General features: G+C 39.3%; 1 protein-coding gene across 3 annotated transcripts in view; it reads left to right on the forward strand.

Moving 5' to 3' along the window:
- The window catches only part of WIPF1 (WAS/WASL interacting protein family member 1), a 73,747-nt gene that overhangs the window by 20,945 nt on the left and 35,137 nt on the right, over positions 1 to 17,665 (forward strand). Inside the window, exon 1 of one of the 3 annotated variants that reach the window (XM_032215909.1) lies at positions 2,963 to 2,984. The exons of the other annotated variants lie outside the window; for them this stretch is intronic. The gene's annotated coding sequence lies outside the window, so the exon portion shown is untranslated. Of the gene's footprint in view, positions 1 to 2,962; positions 2,985 to 17,665 lie in introns of those variants that run through there. 3 annotated transcript variants of the gene reach the window in all.

A 17,665-nucleotide genomic window follows, 5' to 3' on the forward strand; every position in this document is an offset into this window, starting at 1 on the left:
GCAACCTTCCAAGGGGTCTGCGTTCCCCATCTTTTGCAATAATGTTAAAATAAGACATTGTTCAGGAGTAATTAGGCTAAAAAGGTCTCAAACCCTTCCAAAATGTTCATAGCCCACCACAAAACAGGCATGGATTATTCCTGTCATAAAGCACATTTTTATGGGCATTACGTTTTACATAAATTCCACTTAACTTACTTGGAGATGAAGTTTGAGCATTTATATACTAGCATTGCATACATTCTTTTGAACCCATTTTTTTTAAAACCCCACTTTTTTATACCCAACCTAGTAGGATATGAATATTACTTATGTGTACAACTGAAATGTTTTCTTTGATTTGGGAGCAGGGCCTGCTGCAATTGCCCTTGGTGGATTATATTCATAACAATAAAACATCAATGATATAGTTACAGTTACCAACGATATGTAATAAGAGTCCCCAAATTAAATTATTAATAAAGTCATAAATATAATGACTATCAGCAATACAAATAAGTGGCCACTCCTATCAATTAAGACAATTCATTTGGTAATAATTTCCTGTAGCCTTACAGAATAGGATCTGATTGAATGCAGGGGAAATAACACAGAAAAATAAGGGTTGCATGTTCCATCCCCCTAATACTAAGAGTGTGGGTTTACAAGAGTGTATACTACAATAGTCCCAGTCATCCATGTCATGGTTGTCCCAAAAGTTCTTTTTCAAGAGGCAACTGGACTTTCTTGTTTTTGTTCGAAGACATTTCGCTTCTCATCCAAGAAGCTTCTTCACTCTAAATCAGATCTAAATTCAGATCTAATTCAATATAAAATCAGAACTGAAGAAGCTTCGTGGATGAGAAGTGAAACGTCTTCAAAGAAAGAAAAAAAGAAAACAGAAAGCCCAGTTGCCTCTTTAAAAAAGCACCTTTGGGACATCCATGACATGGATGACTGAGAATCTCCATAGACACACTACAGATAGATACTCCTGGGAGCTTCACATGAGGCATGCATGTTAAAGTTGTATGGAGAAGGCAGCCTAAACTTTGTTTTAGCAAAGTCTCAAAGGGGAAAGAAAGAAACACATATGTCTTATTTGTTACAAATGCAGTTTACATATGAATTAACAAATGCATTGAAGTATTTCTTAGCCTATTGTTAGATGACTAGGTAGTGTGTTGGTTAACAATTCTGGGTTCTTGCTACTTCTGGTCATAAATTTCTGCAGAGTTTGCAGTTTTGCTTGCTATTTTCAGCTCTGCCCCCCCCCCCCCCAATATTTCTTGAGGTTTCATTTTATGACTGTGGATGGAAACTAATAAAAGAGAAGCAACTTAGAACTAAGGAGAACTTTCCTAACAGTGAAAACAGTTAACCAGTGGAACAGCTTGTCTTCAGAGGTTGTGGGTGCTTCATCACTGGAAGCTTTTAAGAAGAAATTAGACAGCTCCTTGTCTGGAATGGTACTCCTGCTTGAGCAGGGGATTTGTAAAGTTCCTTCCAACTCTGCTATTCTGTATTTTTCCTCCATTTTGTCCCAGGCATTTTATAACATGATTCTGTAGAGGTGTACTTTGGGTTGAAAAATTGGCTAGCTTCAGTGACATTGTGTCATATTTCCATGATTTTAGGAACAGAAACAGAAGAGAAAATATATCCCAGGGTGTGCTTTTTTTTAATAGTTAAACTGGGTTTACCCTTGCCCAATATTCTTTTAAGTGACCCAAACCTAAGAGATCTTGTTAGATGACAGATAACTTGCTTTGAAAATGTTGCTTATTCTTCCTGTTGCATAGGTCTTTTTCAAAAGTCCCATTAGCTATTTTCATTCTGAGACAGATTTGGAAAATGAGGACAACTCTATTGAGCAACAAAACCGACCAGACTACAGAAAATTATGGAAATAAGAATGGGATTTGCTGGAAGTAAGGTAGGGTTTGTGTGTGTCCATGCGTGCGTTCCCATTTGTGTGGTCCAGGGAGCACAGTTTTGTATACAGTACTGTATATGAGTCAGCCCTGAAAAGGGTTTCATCGCAGACATGCATATTGTGGTCTTTCGCATGAGACTGACCCAAAGACATGCCTGTACAGTCCTAATTCTTTCAGTGTGTTTGTTGTTTAATTTTAGTGAACCCCAAGGAGCTGACTAGGCTAAAGAAAACCAAAAACCTACACGCTGTGACATTATATAGAAACCAAAATTTTTTAAAAAGTGAAGTAAAAATCTTCTAAAGAAGCAAAGTAGATGGAGGATGGGGCAATGTTATTATTTGGTTGAACGAGGTGCAATACGGAACTCTGGTGTCATATATTGCGCTGACAGGAAATGAGTAGAAAAGCTGAAGTGAACTTCGGAGAGAACTGACATCTTCTATTGAAGCCATCCCAGGTCTGTTTCCTTATTTTGAGCTATTGTTTTGATCTGTTCACTAAATAAGAGGGATAAGGTTTTGAGGCTGGTGCAGTTGAGCTAGAATGCATGTGACATTGGTTGACTCAGTGGCGGCCATGGCAGGGAGTCATTCACAAATCCGTCAAAAGTCAAGAGAGCAAGGATCTGACTTAGAACAGTGCAGTCCCCCTTTTATGAGGGAAGGGGAAACGGTAAATCTGGCTGAGAGCAGCACTGCAGCTGATCCTGAGGCTCAGGATAATTTTCTCAAGGAAATCATACGAAATATGGAAAACCCAAGGAGCTATTGTCTCAGAGAAAACTTGGCTGACTTGCAAGAAAAGGGAACCTGGAGAAAGGGGAAATGGAGGAAGAGACAAGAAAGGAACTTGTGAGATAAAAAGCTCTAGAGATACTTTCCAGTGTGAGGGGATATGTGGAAAGAGGGAAACTAAGGAGACTGACCAAGGGACAGGATCACAAGGAAGTGAGACAAGGTTATTTGTGTATTTAAAGCTGTGGATTGAGTGGATTGTAGAAGGACAAGCATTTGGGCAGAAGCTGACTTGTGGCAAAGCTGTTCCGAGGTTCCAGATACAGATAAGGTTGTACAATGTTGTATTAGAAGGAAATGGTTAGATAAAAAGGGTTTTAGAGAAAATAGTTTATGGAGACTGTGGTTCAGAGAAGAAAGGAGGCAGCAAGTTACCCTCATTCTGAATTGTCCAGAGAGGAAAAACCTTACCAAACATGGCTTTGCTTTCACTGTCAGTAAATGGATAGATAGCAGGAATCGTTTTCTCATTTGAAATAGTTATTTTTATTACAGATGGGCATTTTTGGGGGCCTTGCATAAACTGCAGCATGTATGGAAAGGTTTTTGTAAAGGCTTTTTTTAAATCATTCAAACTGGAATATAGCAAGAGAGATCTTGTAGTTTATGGATTTTTCACTTGAGCAGAAAAAAATGGACATGAAATAAGAGGAAGTGGGTAGGTAGAAAATTGTGTCGGAGATACAAACAAACGGCAAAGAGGAGTGCAAAAATGATCCTCCATTAAATTATGTTAAATTAAGTGGGGAGAGGAGGGGGCAACATGTCTAAAGCCTAATGCACCATTCTGCAAATATGCAAGAAACGACGATGAAAAGGTTCAGCTAAACTGAAAGATAACATTATTTAGATGGCAAGCGATGTGCTGGGAATAGATTTATTTAGCAGCTAGTCTACTGGTATGCTGGGGTTGGATTAATTTAGCAATGCTGTTTGTGGAACTTTTATGCAAGATAATTAAGGCTAGCAACCAGCCTCTATCCCAAACAGATCTTAGAACATTCTGTCTTCTCTTCTGCACTATCCATGTTTTCTGCTTTGCTACTTTACCATCAATCGAGTCACAACTTCTGTAATAGATACAGATAGATAGGACCTTTGCCCTAAGGGCTTCTGAGAGCATCTGTTCCTTCCGTGTCAGTGGGACATAAGCTGGACTTAACTGATGTTTGACCTAATCAGTCAAGTTCGTTATGTTAAGATGAGGATGAAAGCAGTCTAGAGGCAAAAGTTGACTTAAGCATGTAGTGCATTCTCTTATCTTAAGATTCCTGGGGTATCGAACTAATTGTAGAATCACTGATATTATTATTTCAGGTAACATACTCTTAAGGCTAGTTTCATACTGTTCTGGCAGCAGATTCGGACATTGAGGAGGTTGGGGAGGAACATGGGCCAGTCCTGGAGTTTGGGAAATGCTCTGATGAGGGTTCTGTGTCAGAGGCAGAGAGGGGGCCAGAGCCATCTGCTAGCTATCAGCTGCCTTTCAGAGTCAGACATCAGTGAGGCAGCCGAACAGCTGGAGCCTGTTCCCAGTGTGCGCATGCACAGAGTTACCAGATGAAGGGAACATCTAAAGAACAGGGGTCAATTTTGGATTAAGGCCAGATGATGAATGGCCCCTCCCAGATGAAATAAAAGAGGAGCGAAAGGGGAGTGCAGCTTGCATGAGACAATTAGTTTGCTTAATTGGTTAGTGACTCTCCGAGATTCCTTGAGACTCCTTACCAAGTTTTGAAGATATCAAGTCTGGCAACTCTCCAAGCCAGATAAGGTCTGTGACCGTAAATCCTCCTTTAAAAGACTTTGCTGGCTGTGAATGAGCAGAATTCACAGTAAAAAGGGTTTTTGCCGGGACAAGGAGTTTGTTTCATGCTCTTGGGAAGCCTCGGTCAGAATACATACGATAATCTACAATTTGCATTATAGTGGTTTATGAAATAAACTACAATTGGTTTCATGCAACCAGTTTAGCTAGTATGTATAAGGTGCAGTGGCTGGGTTCATATAACACACTAAAACTGAACGAGCCACATTATAATTTAGTATAGTAGGTGAACATCGTCTCTTTTTTATTTTGTAGAGAACCCAATGCAAACTCTGTTAAAATGAAAGTGATTACAGTATTGTAGTGCGCTTTCTGTCTCTGTCATTGGCAACCATTTAAAAAAAAACTTACGTTTGCTGGAAAGCATCACAAGTTTTCGAAACTAATTACAAGTTAGTACGTCACTAGCTCATTTTTCTTGTTAAGGAATCTTGTTGTACAGGATTATCTTGACACCCCCATCATTTTTTCTCTGTTCACCAGAATTCAGCAGGTAGAGATTTTTCATCTAAAAACTTGCAGGTGTTTCTGCATTTGAAAGAGGGATTTTTTAAAAAAATCATGTCCTTTGCCTCATTTCTGTTCAATACAGAAACATTATTAGAGCTTAATTATGAAAATGATTTTTATTTTGTTTCAGATTGAGTGAGAATGAAAGTTGAAATTCATTTAGAAGGAACTGATAATTTGTCTCCTTGTGTTGCTGGAAAATCTGATGAGTAAAAAAAAATTCATAGCTACCAAAACATGCCTGAATAATGAGTGAATATTTGACCTTCGTGGACTTACATGTCTATCAGAATTTAATTAACAATTGATTTGCATATTTTTTGAATATTCCAGAACAGTTCTTGGCTCAAAGCATCAGAATACATTTTGAGGCTCTATTTAAATATATACTTACTGTAAATCAAGTGAAAAACATTTTGGAAAAATGAGAAAGTGTATATGGAAATGATACAGAGAACAGACAAATAGCTCTCTCCATACCTAGATAGAATAGAATAGAATAGAATAGAATAGAATTGTTTATTGGCCAAGTGTGATTGGACACACAAGGAATTTGTCTTGGGTGCATATGTTCTCAGTGTACAGAAAAAGACAAGATACATTTGTCAAGAATCATAAGGTACAACACTTAAGTGATCGTCATAGGGTACAAATAAGCAATCAGAAAACAATATCAATATAAATCGTAAGGATACATGCAACAAAGTTACAGTCCTGCAGTCATAAGGGAGGAGATGGGTGATGGGAACGATGAGAAGACTAATAGTAATGGTAATGCAGCCTTAGTAAATGGTTTGACAGTGGTGAGGGAATTATTTGTTTAGCAGAGTGATGGCATTTGGGGGAAAACTGTTCTTGTGTTTAGTTGTCTTGGTGTGCAGTGTTCTATAGCATCGTTTTGAGGGTAGGAGTTTAAACAATTCATATCCAGGATGTGAGGGGTCTGTAAATATTTCCATGGCCCTCTTTTTGACTATTGCAATATACAGTGTACAGGTCTCCAGTGGAAGGCAGGTTGGCAGTAATAGTTTTTTCTGCAGTTCTGATTATCCCCTGAGCCAAGGTGGCGCAGTGGTTAAATGCAGCACTGCAGGCTACTGCTAGATCAGCAGGTCAGCGGTTCAAATCTCACCGGCTCAGGGTTGACTCAGCCTTCCATCCTTCCGAGGTGGGTAAAATGAGGACCCAGATTGTTGGGGGCAATATGCTGACTCTCTGTAAACTGCTTAGAGAGGCCTGAAAGGCCTATGAAGTGGTATATAAGTCTACTGCTATTGCTATTGAAGTCTACATCTGTCTTGTTGGGTTGCAGAACCAAACCAGACAGTTATAGAGGTGCAGATGACAGACTTAATTGATCTTTGTCAATTGATCTTGGCCGAGTTGTCTCTGCTTGGTATATAGGAGTTATAAACCAGAACATGAAGTTTTTAAAAATTAAGAATCCCCCCCCCGGATATTGTCCTGATTGTTTCTAAGAAAATTGCATGAATGCCAAAAGACCACTGTTCGGTTTAACTTAGGGCCGTGATGGCGAACCTATGGCATACGTGCCACAGATGGCACATGGAGCCCTCTGCAGGCACGCGAGTCATCACCCCAGCTCAGCTCCACAGTGCATGTGTGCGCCTCTCCCATTGGCCAGCTGATTTTTGGATCTCTGCTGTGCATGCGGGAGATGCATGCACATGCGTAGGTGGTAGTGGGAGCATAGGGGGTGGCGTGCCTCCCACGTGCCCCGTTTTTGGTCCCAGGAAGCTTCAGGGAGACCTGCTAGGCCCAAAACGGGGTGGGAGGTTCGCATGTGCATGTACAGGGAAGCGGGGGAGCATGGAGGGTCACACACACATGTGCAGGGGGGCGGGGCATTTGGGGAGATGTCATGCACACATTGCATTATGGGTAGCACATAGCCATTACTGACTTAGGGGATCAAGGACAGAAGCATTTTCACTAATGAGCTGAACATTTATAGCAAAGAAGAGTCTATAACACAAACTCCCTAGTTTCTGATTTACTGGTAGTCCTCGGCGTAGGACCACAGTGGAGCCCAAAATTTCTGTTGCTAAGTGAAACATTTGTTAAGTGACTTTTGCCCCATTTTATGACCTTCCTTGTCACAGTTGTTAAGGAATCGCTGTTGCAATTCCTTAACACAGTCTGCTTTAGGAATCGCTGTTGCATTAATTCCTTCTGGTTTTCTACCTGAGCGTAAGTTTGTATAGAGGTTTTTCCCACCTATGGATCTGTAGAAGATTTGCCTTCACTGATATATTCTACACATTTACAGTTGTCTTCCTTGGTCTTTTCAAAAGCAGATTCTGCATGGACGGCAATAAAAATATATCTTCGGCTCACTTGTTTTCATGCCTGCATATTTTTTTGCTTTCTCCTTTGAATGCTAGGGTATCTAAAAAATTTCTCAGATGGAGCTTGACTCTTGCCGACTGCATGGACCTGTCTGTGAAGTTTTCTTGGCAACAGTTAACATGTGGCTTGTGCTTCCTTTCATCCAGACTAGGGTAACTAGGGGAATGAATTGCAGTTCTTTTGACTTGTTCTCTGGTTAAAAGTTAGACTTTTTCACATTTACAGAGTGATTCAGAAATAACAAGCAATTTTGGCTGACTACTGTACATCAACATGTATAGGATGGATATAGTGAAAGGACATTACGGCCTAGTTTAGAATTACTTCTTTGGTGAAGTAGAAGCTGATATGAAATGTATAAACCTTGCACAGTTACATGGGCATAGCATTTTACAGCTGTTAGGATTTCAATTTCATTCTGGCAAGAAAGAAGGTTTTCCAAAATCTTTGGAAACCAGATTTTCCATTTATTAAAGCTGAAATGAAATCAGAAAATGAACATACTTCTTTTTTCTAGCGTTTTTTTCTTTTTTCTTGCAAAATGTTTTACCTTCACCATCAGCATTGCTATGTAATGAGACTAGGCAGATTAGCAGAGAACATAAATAAAATATAATGTCTAATTTAGTGTAGCAAGTGCTTAATCTATACAGGAAACAAGTATGCTTGCTAAAGTATTTCTACCTCCTTTGGAAGGTACTGTCAATATGGCTCCAAACTTACGTTTTTTTACTATATTTTTTCTGAATTGAACTGAAGATATGCAGTCTATGAATAGTAAAACAATCTGAAACTTTTCACAATTTAAATATGTGTATGTGTATGTACACGCACATGTGCACACATATCTATGCATAATTTCTTAGTTCATAGCTCAGGTTTAGGTTTGATTTGTTTACCAATGATTTCCTGAATAAAGAAGAATTGGTTGAGTTGAGATAATATAACAAGGGGAAAAAAATCATTGTTGTATTTTGGTTTGCACAACTTATTAAGTAAACAAACTGCACTATGGATTACTGTGATATGAAACCAACCTTCCAAGGTAAGATATAATAACAACTTGATTGTCTCTTAAATATAACAGACCTGCTGATAAGCTTTTTAAAAAAATCTGTATCCATCCATAGCTACTTCCCTATCCCGTTTATAATGCTCAGCAATCAATATAGGAATTTTTAAATTAATTATACAGGTAGCCTGTGCCACCTGTGGAATGATCTAGGAAATTTAACCTCAGTTTAAAGTGGCTTAATGTCCTGTGCTTTTTAAGCCCATTTAATGATCATTCTCCCTTAATTCAGATGAATTGGGAAACTTTGGCTAATGGAGAACTACGCTACACTGCTTTGTCCTGAGAAGAAAGCTGTATGTACAAGCTTCTTCTCTGTCCCTTGCTTTTGGGAATAGCTTGCCAGCTGCAGAATTCAGAAAAATCAAATCCTTAAATCTTTTTTATTAGTTTGACCGGTTATAACATTCAATTGTTTGATCTACTAGGGCAGATCCTTCCCAAGTTTCTTTCTCTGTTAAATATCTATGGAGATTCTTAATCATGATTGTCCCAAAGGTGCTTTTTTCAAGAGGCAACTGGACTTTCTGGTTTTTCTTTGAGACATTTCACTTCTCATCCAAGAAGCTTCTTCAGCTCTGAGTGGATGGTGGGAAATGGAAGGATTTATATTCCTTGCAGACAGCTGGTCATTTGCATTCTTTTAGCAGTTCGTTAAGATCACATCTGTGTCATCAGGGGTCACCTGAGTGGTGCAAGTTGGTGTGAAGCCACCTTGGAACTGTTGAAAGGACTGTGTGTAGATTGGAGATAGATGATGTCGTATCCCTCCCCCTCTGTTGAGAGGAGACTGTTGAATTTTGACATAGATGGCCTTTCAACAGTTCCAAGAAGGCTCCACACCAATTGTGACCCTGAAGAAACAGATAAGCCCACAGGTGATATTGTCACACACCCCCTCGGGCTCCGTTTTCCAATGTGACACCCTCCTACAGCCCTCTGCCAGAGAAAACACAGTCTGAGGGGGGTGGGGCTGCCCAGGTCACCACAGATGCCCCAGACATGATTGATATTGAACTGGACACACCACTTAGACATCCCCTCCGGGTCCCCGGAGGTCAAACACAACCTTGATGCGGCCCTCAATGAAATTGAGTTTGACACCCCTGCCCTAGTCTATCCATTATTTAGGCTACAGCTCTTTCTCCCAAGGTTTTCTCACAGTCCATTACAAATACCATTATCTATTATCTCTCTCAGACTTGAGAGATTAAATATTGTATGAGGACATAGATAATATTTCCCTAGCCTGATATTCCTAGGATCCATTTAGTTTTGCAAAAGAGCTCTTGAACAAATACGTCACATAATCATAAATTATATTTTGTAAATCAAATGAATAGCTATGCATGACTGTGTTGTCATACTTCTTTTACCTATAGTTAACTGGGATTTACTCCATTACTCTATTTTCTGGATATACACAACATGCTGATTCCTAAATCATGTCAGTTAAGTTTAAACAATACGTTAGGGCTTCAATGTGTTTGGCTACATTGCGGTTTAGTGTGTCATGCAAACTCAGGAAATGTGCATCTTGAAAAATTTCCTCTACCAGGAAAGAGGAGGGGGGGATGGTTGGATGGAAGAAATGCAAATTGCAAAAACTGCTTTCACTCTCATGTTTGAGATTAACGGCAATAATATCAATGCCTGTTAAGAAGAAAACCTCACTGAATATACTTTATTAATATTGACTTCCAGTAAATAAATATATAGAATTACAACAAACAGTAGCCTAGACATAATTGGTATGTGTAGGGTTTCAAATTCTCTTCCCCAAAGATGCTTCAGAGTGGGCAGAAGTGCAAAAGTATCACCTATCTCAGTGTTGGTGAACCTTTTTGGCACCAAGTGCCGAAACGGAAGTGTGCATGCGCTGGAAACCGGAAGAGCAGCCACTCGATGTGCATGCACGCACTGGGAAGTTGATCTTCTGGTTTCTGGCATGCATTCACACTGGCCACCTGGGCTTCTAGTATTCGGCGCACATGTGCACGCAAAGACCAGCTGACCACTGCACATGCATGTGGCAGAAACCGGAAAATCATCTTCCTGATGTGCACCGGGCAGCTGCTCTTCCAGTTTCCGGAGCTTCCATGAGTGTGAAGACCAGCTGGCCAGTGCAACAGAACCCGGAAGAGCAACAGATGACATCTCGCGTGTCCTGAGAGATGGCTCTGCCTGCCACTTCCGGCATGTGTGCCATAGGTTTGCCATCACGGACCTCTCTGAATACTTTAAGGAACCTGCACCTTTTTCTGTGATTCCATGGTAGCTATATGGTCCCAAGAGAAATCACAGTGGATTTAAAGAGTTGCAGGCAGCTTCTAAATTCACCTCCCTAGCACTCTGAAAAAATGTTTTTGGAATAGCATCCAAAGTATCCTTCTTGAGAAGGTTTCTTATTTTTAGTAGATGAATTTCCATCTCTTAAAATAATTCTTACTGTCTGGTTAAATAATCTTAACATTTGACTGTCACTCATGATTAGACAAGAAATCAAACAATTTTTAGTGCCTTTGAATCAGTCTTTATTCCTGATCACTTCCTGGACAGGTCCATTCAGTTTCTTTGGTCAACTTTGCAGAAGGATTAACATTGACACGATTTGGTATGTTGTTGTTTTTAACTTCCCAGTCTTATCTGGAAGAGAGTGACTGGCTCAAGGTCACCCAGCTAGCTTCCATGCCTAAGGGAAGACTAGAATCTGGATCTACCCACTTTTAGTCCAGCATCCATAGGAAATACCGTAGTGGTCTTAAGTGTAAAAAATGGTCATGTCATTTTTTTTCAGTGTGACTTTGAATGGTCACCAAGTGAACTGTTGTAAGTTGAAGACTACCTGTATGTATTTGTGCTACAAAAATCCAGATGACTATTAGGTGGCAGCAAACATATTTGCAATGTATTGCTGCCATTTTGTGGTTGTCCAAAAATGTTCAGCCCAGTTGTGGTAGCCAACATCATTCACAGCTCCACTTCAGGCAGAAAAAAAGTGAAAACAGCTGCACCAAAGTGATTTTCAAAAGATCAGTAATTTGCACTTCAGTTTGTTCCAACCAGATTATTTTCCAAATCTTCCTTTAAAGGAAATATTTCCTTTGATTTACTGAGGAAATTGGTGAATAGATGCAAATAAAAAGCAAAGCAAATAAACACATGTTGCAGAATGGAGAAGTATTCTAGCTTAGAAACCTTTCAAGATACTCCATTAAATTCCCTCCATAAAGGGTTCCTTTCATCAGTTATCTATTAGCCACGGCGGTGCAGTGGTTACAATGCAGTACTGCAAGCTACTTCTGCTGACTGCCGGCTGACTGCAGTTCGAATCTCACCAGGCTCAAGGTTGACTCAGCCTTCCATCCTTCTGAGGTGGGTAAAATGAGGACCCAGATTGTTGGGGGCAATAGGCTGACTCTGTAAACCGCTTAGAGGGGGCTGTAAAGCATTGTAAAGCGGTATATAAGTTTTAAGTGCTATCGCTATTAGCCTTCTATGCCCACTGACCACTAACAGTCCTCACCCAATGGTATGCCAAAAGCCCTAGGCAAGGTTGGTAAACTGAAAGTAGAATGGAATTGTGTTAATTAAGGATTTCTGACTCCCCCTATTTTAGCAGAAGCAACTCTTCCCACTTTGTAAATTACATTGCTAAAACAATCAAAACTTAGTAAAAAAACCACAGTCATGTGTTAGGGCTGACCACTTAATTTTCAGATTGTTTCTTAGTTTTGGGTCGTTTCATTCCTAACCATTTTGTGCTGGTAACCCTCTTGTTTCCTAGATGTGATGCTCCTTTTTATAAGGCTGCCTAAGGCAGTGGTTCCCAAACTTGGCAACTTTAAGACTTGTGGACCTCAGCTCCCAAAATTCTCCAGCCAATTCTGGGAGTTGAAGTCCACAAGTCTTAAAGTTGCCAAGTTTGGGAACCACTGGCCTAAGGGATCAGAATATGATTGCAACAAGAATCAAATATGTTTGACTATTTTAAAAAGTATGCTTTTGAAAATACGAAATAAAATCCTGTTTCACCGATAGTTATTCCAAAGAACTGGCAAGATTTTTGAAACAATTGTGGGAAAAAAGTACTAAAAAGGTTTCCAAAGTTTTCATGATTTTTCTCCAACAGTCTATAACCACTGCAGTGTCAGCTGAGGACACAATGTCATGTTAAAATCTTCCTTCCTTCCTAAAACTGGATTTATATTTTGCACTGAGTTGCTCATTTTTTGTAAACATTTGCTAAGAAGTATCTAATAAATTTAATTTAACATGATTTTATCTTTCTGAAGGTGTCCCTTCGGCTAGATAGAAAATCAGATATCAGGTCTGTGAAGAAATGATCTTGTCCCAGATTATGGAAAGTGCTCCCATCCCTAAAGAGATACTGTTGGTGTTTGCTCTCCCAAGTATTTAGAAAGATAGAAAAAGAATTCTGCTTTCATCAAACTGTTCATTCTCAATTATTTAATATTTTTCATATTGCTTTTAATTGCATTAAGTTCACTCCATTTTATAATTAGAATTGCCTAATGCTGTAAACTACCTGGAACATTAGAATGAACAGAAAAGTGGGGAAGGAATTTAATAATGAAATTAAAAGAGCCGAGGTGGCGCAGTGGTTAAATGCAGCACTGCAGGCTACTTCAGCTGACTGCAGTTCAGCTGTTCAAATCTCACCGGCTCAGGGTTGACTCAGCCTTCCATCCTTCCAAAGTGGGTAAAATGAGGACCCGGATTGTTGTTGGAGGCAATATGCTGACTCTGTAAACCGCTTAGAGAGGGCTGAAAGCCCTATGAAGAGGTATATAAGTCTAACTGCTATTGCTATTGCTATTAAAATGCAGTCCTCGATTTACAACAGTTTATTTAGTGACTGTTGACAGTGGCACTGAAAAAAGTGACTTTTTTCTATTTTTCAAAATTGCGACCTTTGCAGCAGCCCCATGGTCAAGTGATCAAAATTCAGGTGCTTGGCATCTAGTTCATACTTAAGACAGTCGCTGTGTCCCAAGGTCATGTGATCCCCTTTTGCGACCTTCTGACAAGCAAAGTCAGTGGGGAAACCAGATTCACTTAACCATGGTACTAACTTATCAACTGCAGTGATTCACTTTAGAACTATAGCTAGAAATGTTGTAAAATGGGGCAAAACTCACTTAACAAATGTCTCACATAACAACAGAAACTTTGGGCTCAATTGTGTTAGAAAATCGAGGCCTACCTGTAGTGAAACAATGTGCTAATTAATTTAGAAAATATTTAATTATATCTAAATCTTCTAGCCCTGAATGTAGGATAGGGGTCTGTTCTGACCCCCCCCCCTTCGCTCGTTCACAAATGACAGTCAGACAGAACTTCAAAGGAAATATCTTTATCAGTCCTGGTTCAAGATGGCTGCGAGCCCAAAAAGAAATGTAGATAAAGTCTCTGGCAAAAAGTTACACAGCAAAAGTAATAACAAAAAGCTCCTACAGCAAACCAGGTTTACAGAAAGCAAATCACTTATTCAAGTGCCTCTTTGAATCTCGAAACGATGAACCACACACGATGAACCACGAACGTTAACTTCTGCCCCAAAGGCGTGGCACCATCCGTCTTTTATCTGCAGAAGACGACCCTAACGAGCAACAGCTGCTCATTAGTCCTGCATCCCGACGCAACTCACAGCAAGCTTCTGCTGAGTCACAACAGGGTCAGATATGATGATTTTTGATGATGACGATGATTTTATCCATTCAGTCGTATCTGGCTCTTGGCGATTCTGTGGACCAGGTGACAGATCTCTCCACAACTTCTGATCTGGCACCACTTCTTTGAGTTCTGGTATGCTTTGTCTGGTGTCAGCTTTGATGTTGTCCAGTCCCTATGTTCTTTGATGGCCTGGTTTCCTTTTATCTGTAACTCTTTCCAGCATAATTGTTTTGTCCGAGGAATTCCCCCTTCATGACATGACCAAAATAAGTGAGGCACAGTTTTTCACATAGAGCCGTGATGGGGAACCTATGGCACGTATGCCATAGCTAGCATGCCGAGCCCTCTCTGCGGGCATGCGAGCCGTCACTCAGGGGGTCACATATGCATGCCCAGGGGGTTGCATGTGCATTGCATTATGGGTGTGGGCACACATGCATGTGCTTTCGGCACGCGAGGACCAAAAGGTTAGCCATCACTGATATAGAGGCTTCCATTCTATTGCTTCTCTTCTATCCCCCATTCAGTGCTCTTGCAGTTGAAAACACGTTTCAGAATTGTTTTCTAGAGGTGGTTCAAGTACCACTTCGCCTTTGCAAGGTCATGCCAAGAAGTATGAAGTTATGTGGATGGATGCCTCTACTCTTCCTCTGATGAGTGAAATATGCATTTTTTTTCATGTACATGGAATTCTACCTACATATTTCCAGAGTTGTGGGTGGATGAGTAGATTTATGCCAGTTAATATGAATTCAGATTTCGGTAACTACAACATTAGTGTGTAATCTTCATCCCAAGACATCACACCTAGGAATTGAGGTTGTTATCAGTGGAGCCTGAGATCAGTTGGCAGCCTTAAGCTGCCATATATGCGGGGGTTGGAGCAGGCTCCGAGATTGTGCTACTTGGCTGAATTGGCAGCCCTGCTTGCTCTGGGACTTAAAAAAATTCAAAGAGAGTCCATGGTACTACACGGTTTCTTGCCACAACTGCCTTTAAAAAAGGCAACTGGACTTTCTTAAAAAATCAACACATCTTTGATTTTTAAAGTACCTTTGTGGCAACCATGACCTGGATGATTGAGAAGCTCCATAGACATCTGCCACAGTTGGCATTCTGCAGATCTGCTCTCTGGTTGTACAAACATCATAAAGCCTTGTGCACAGAGTACCACCAGGAGAAGGATTCAAAATATGTATTTCAGCTCACCTATATGTCTACATCTTTATATCTACAGTATATATGTACATTTAGAAGCTTTAGTTTTTGTTTAATCATTTTAATATTTATATAATGAAATATTTAATCATTGCATATTTATACCTTTATTATACTGTAAGCCACACCGTGTCACTTCAACAGTGAGAAGGATGGCATATACATTTAATAAATAAATATATGAACAAATATAGTACGTGTTTCTATTATGCATCCAAAATTGTTATCCATTTGGACGGGACATTAATATCGCACGTTTGGCAAATAGGTTAGCTGTGAACCTTTCAGATTCAAGAAAACCTAGTTGCAAAGGAAATACAATCTCTGTGGCTGGTGTTCCTACCATTAATATTCTTATGTTTTTGCCGTTTGCTAGGAGTAGGTCCTCTGTAGCCTAAAATTGCAGGGTATTTCCAAATGTGGAACCCCAAGATCATGAAATTTATAGGCAAATAAGAAAGGGGGAGGGAAACCATCCTTCCAAGTGCTAAAATAGGAAATTGATTTTAGAAAAACCCAAACAACAAAAAATAATGTGAGAAGGAATTGAAAGTTAGACCTGCCCCTTTCAGTAGTAATACAGCATCGCTGTCTTCCAGCGTATAGCTACTGAAAATCTACATTGAGGAAGGAAAACCCCAAACTCTCCATGCATATAGATTTGTACTGAATATAAATAAACCTCTCAACACCTTTATCTAGTTGACAAAAATGTTGAACACGCCTGCATTTTAAGTATTTATCAAGAATATTATGAAACTTTCCACTAAAATCTCTACTAAGGCTAGGTACATTATGTCTAAAGGAATGTAAGAAGCATGAACTTGAGAAATTTCAACACAATGAAAGAGGAAATGAATTGTCTACCCATTGATATACTGTAGGAATCAGAGAATTAAAATGTTCTGAAATTTGGTCACTTCCCGACAGAGGTTTATGCTGTTTATTACTGTACACAGGATATGAAAAACAAAGAGATTATTGGTTTCTTAGATGTAATATACAAAATAGCAAAGGCAGTCTTTGAGTTCAATGCAATCAACAATTGATTAATATTAATTAAATTACAAATATACCAGTTTATTTAAGTTTATGATCCAAACACTGGTGTAGAAGGTTGGTGAGTTTTACAGTCAAGTTCAGTCTGAAATTAACACAGCGTGAAATAACATGCACTACTTGTGGTTAGAAACTGGAATACCAATGTTAGAAATCACAAGGAGTTGGATCATACCGTTAGGAAAACAGAAATATAGTAGTTCATCAATTCCCAACAATCCAATTATTTTGTTTTATTCCTTGTTAAGTATATTTTATTCAATTTTCACATTCCATTTGCAATCATTTATATACAGGGTATTTACTATAAGAAAAGAAAAAAAAAAAAAGAAAAAGGGAATAAAACGAACAAATAAAAAGGAAACACAACTCATCATTCACAACCCCACCTAACCCTTTCATCCTCCATACACCCCATCTACCCCCTCCAACTTTCCTTTCTCCCTCTAACACTCCCCTCCTACTTCCCTTTCCCCTCAAACCTTCCTTCTCCCCTTACTCCCCGGACACCCTCCTTACATTCCCCTTACTCCTTCCTTACTCCTCCCTCTTCTTTCCCTCTACCTCCCTCCTTGGTGTATGCCTTTATTCGAGTGTTGTTTGATCTGATAAAAGTAAAATGAACCAAGGAAAAAAAGAAATAAAAAAAAAGGAGAAAAAAAAAAAGAAAAAAAAACCACCGTATATAAATACATTCTTGTTCTTATTAAGACTATGTTAACACCCCCCCACCCCACCCCCCACAAATCCCCATCCCTAATCCTCCCGACTTCCCAGGGCCCACACCTGGCACTACCTTCTGTCTAAAATATCTTGTATACATATGGATTAAAAAATAAAAGTAATATATCAAAAGAAAAAAAAACGGAGGAAAAAAAAAAAAGAGAAAAGAAAAGAGAAAAGAGAAAAAAGAAAAAAAGAAAAAAAAAGAAACCACTCTTTGTGTTGATCTCAGCCCCCTATCTTTATCTATGCTTAAATAGTATAAATCATTCTATCTATATTTTATTCTCGTCTCTTACTTCTTTGCTATTTACCCCAACCTTCTGTAGATTCTCCCGTTCCTCTTCCTAAACCTCATGATCCCTTCCAATAAAATGTAAGCAGCGTGGTTCATGCCATATATTCAAATATAACTTTACAGACAAGTAATCAAACTTTCCCTTCTGGTAAAATTTAAACAGCGTAAATGATTTTT

The sequence above is a fragment of the Thamnophis elegans genome, chromosome 1, assembly GCF_009769535.1.
Source record: "Thamnophis elegans isolate rThaEle1 chromosome 1, rThaEle1.pri, whole genome shotgun sequence".
Lineage (NCBI taxonomy): Eukaryota > Metazoa > Chordata > Lepidosauria > Squamata > Colubridae > Thamnophis > Thamnophis elegans.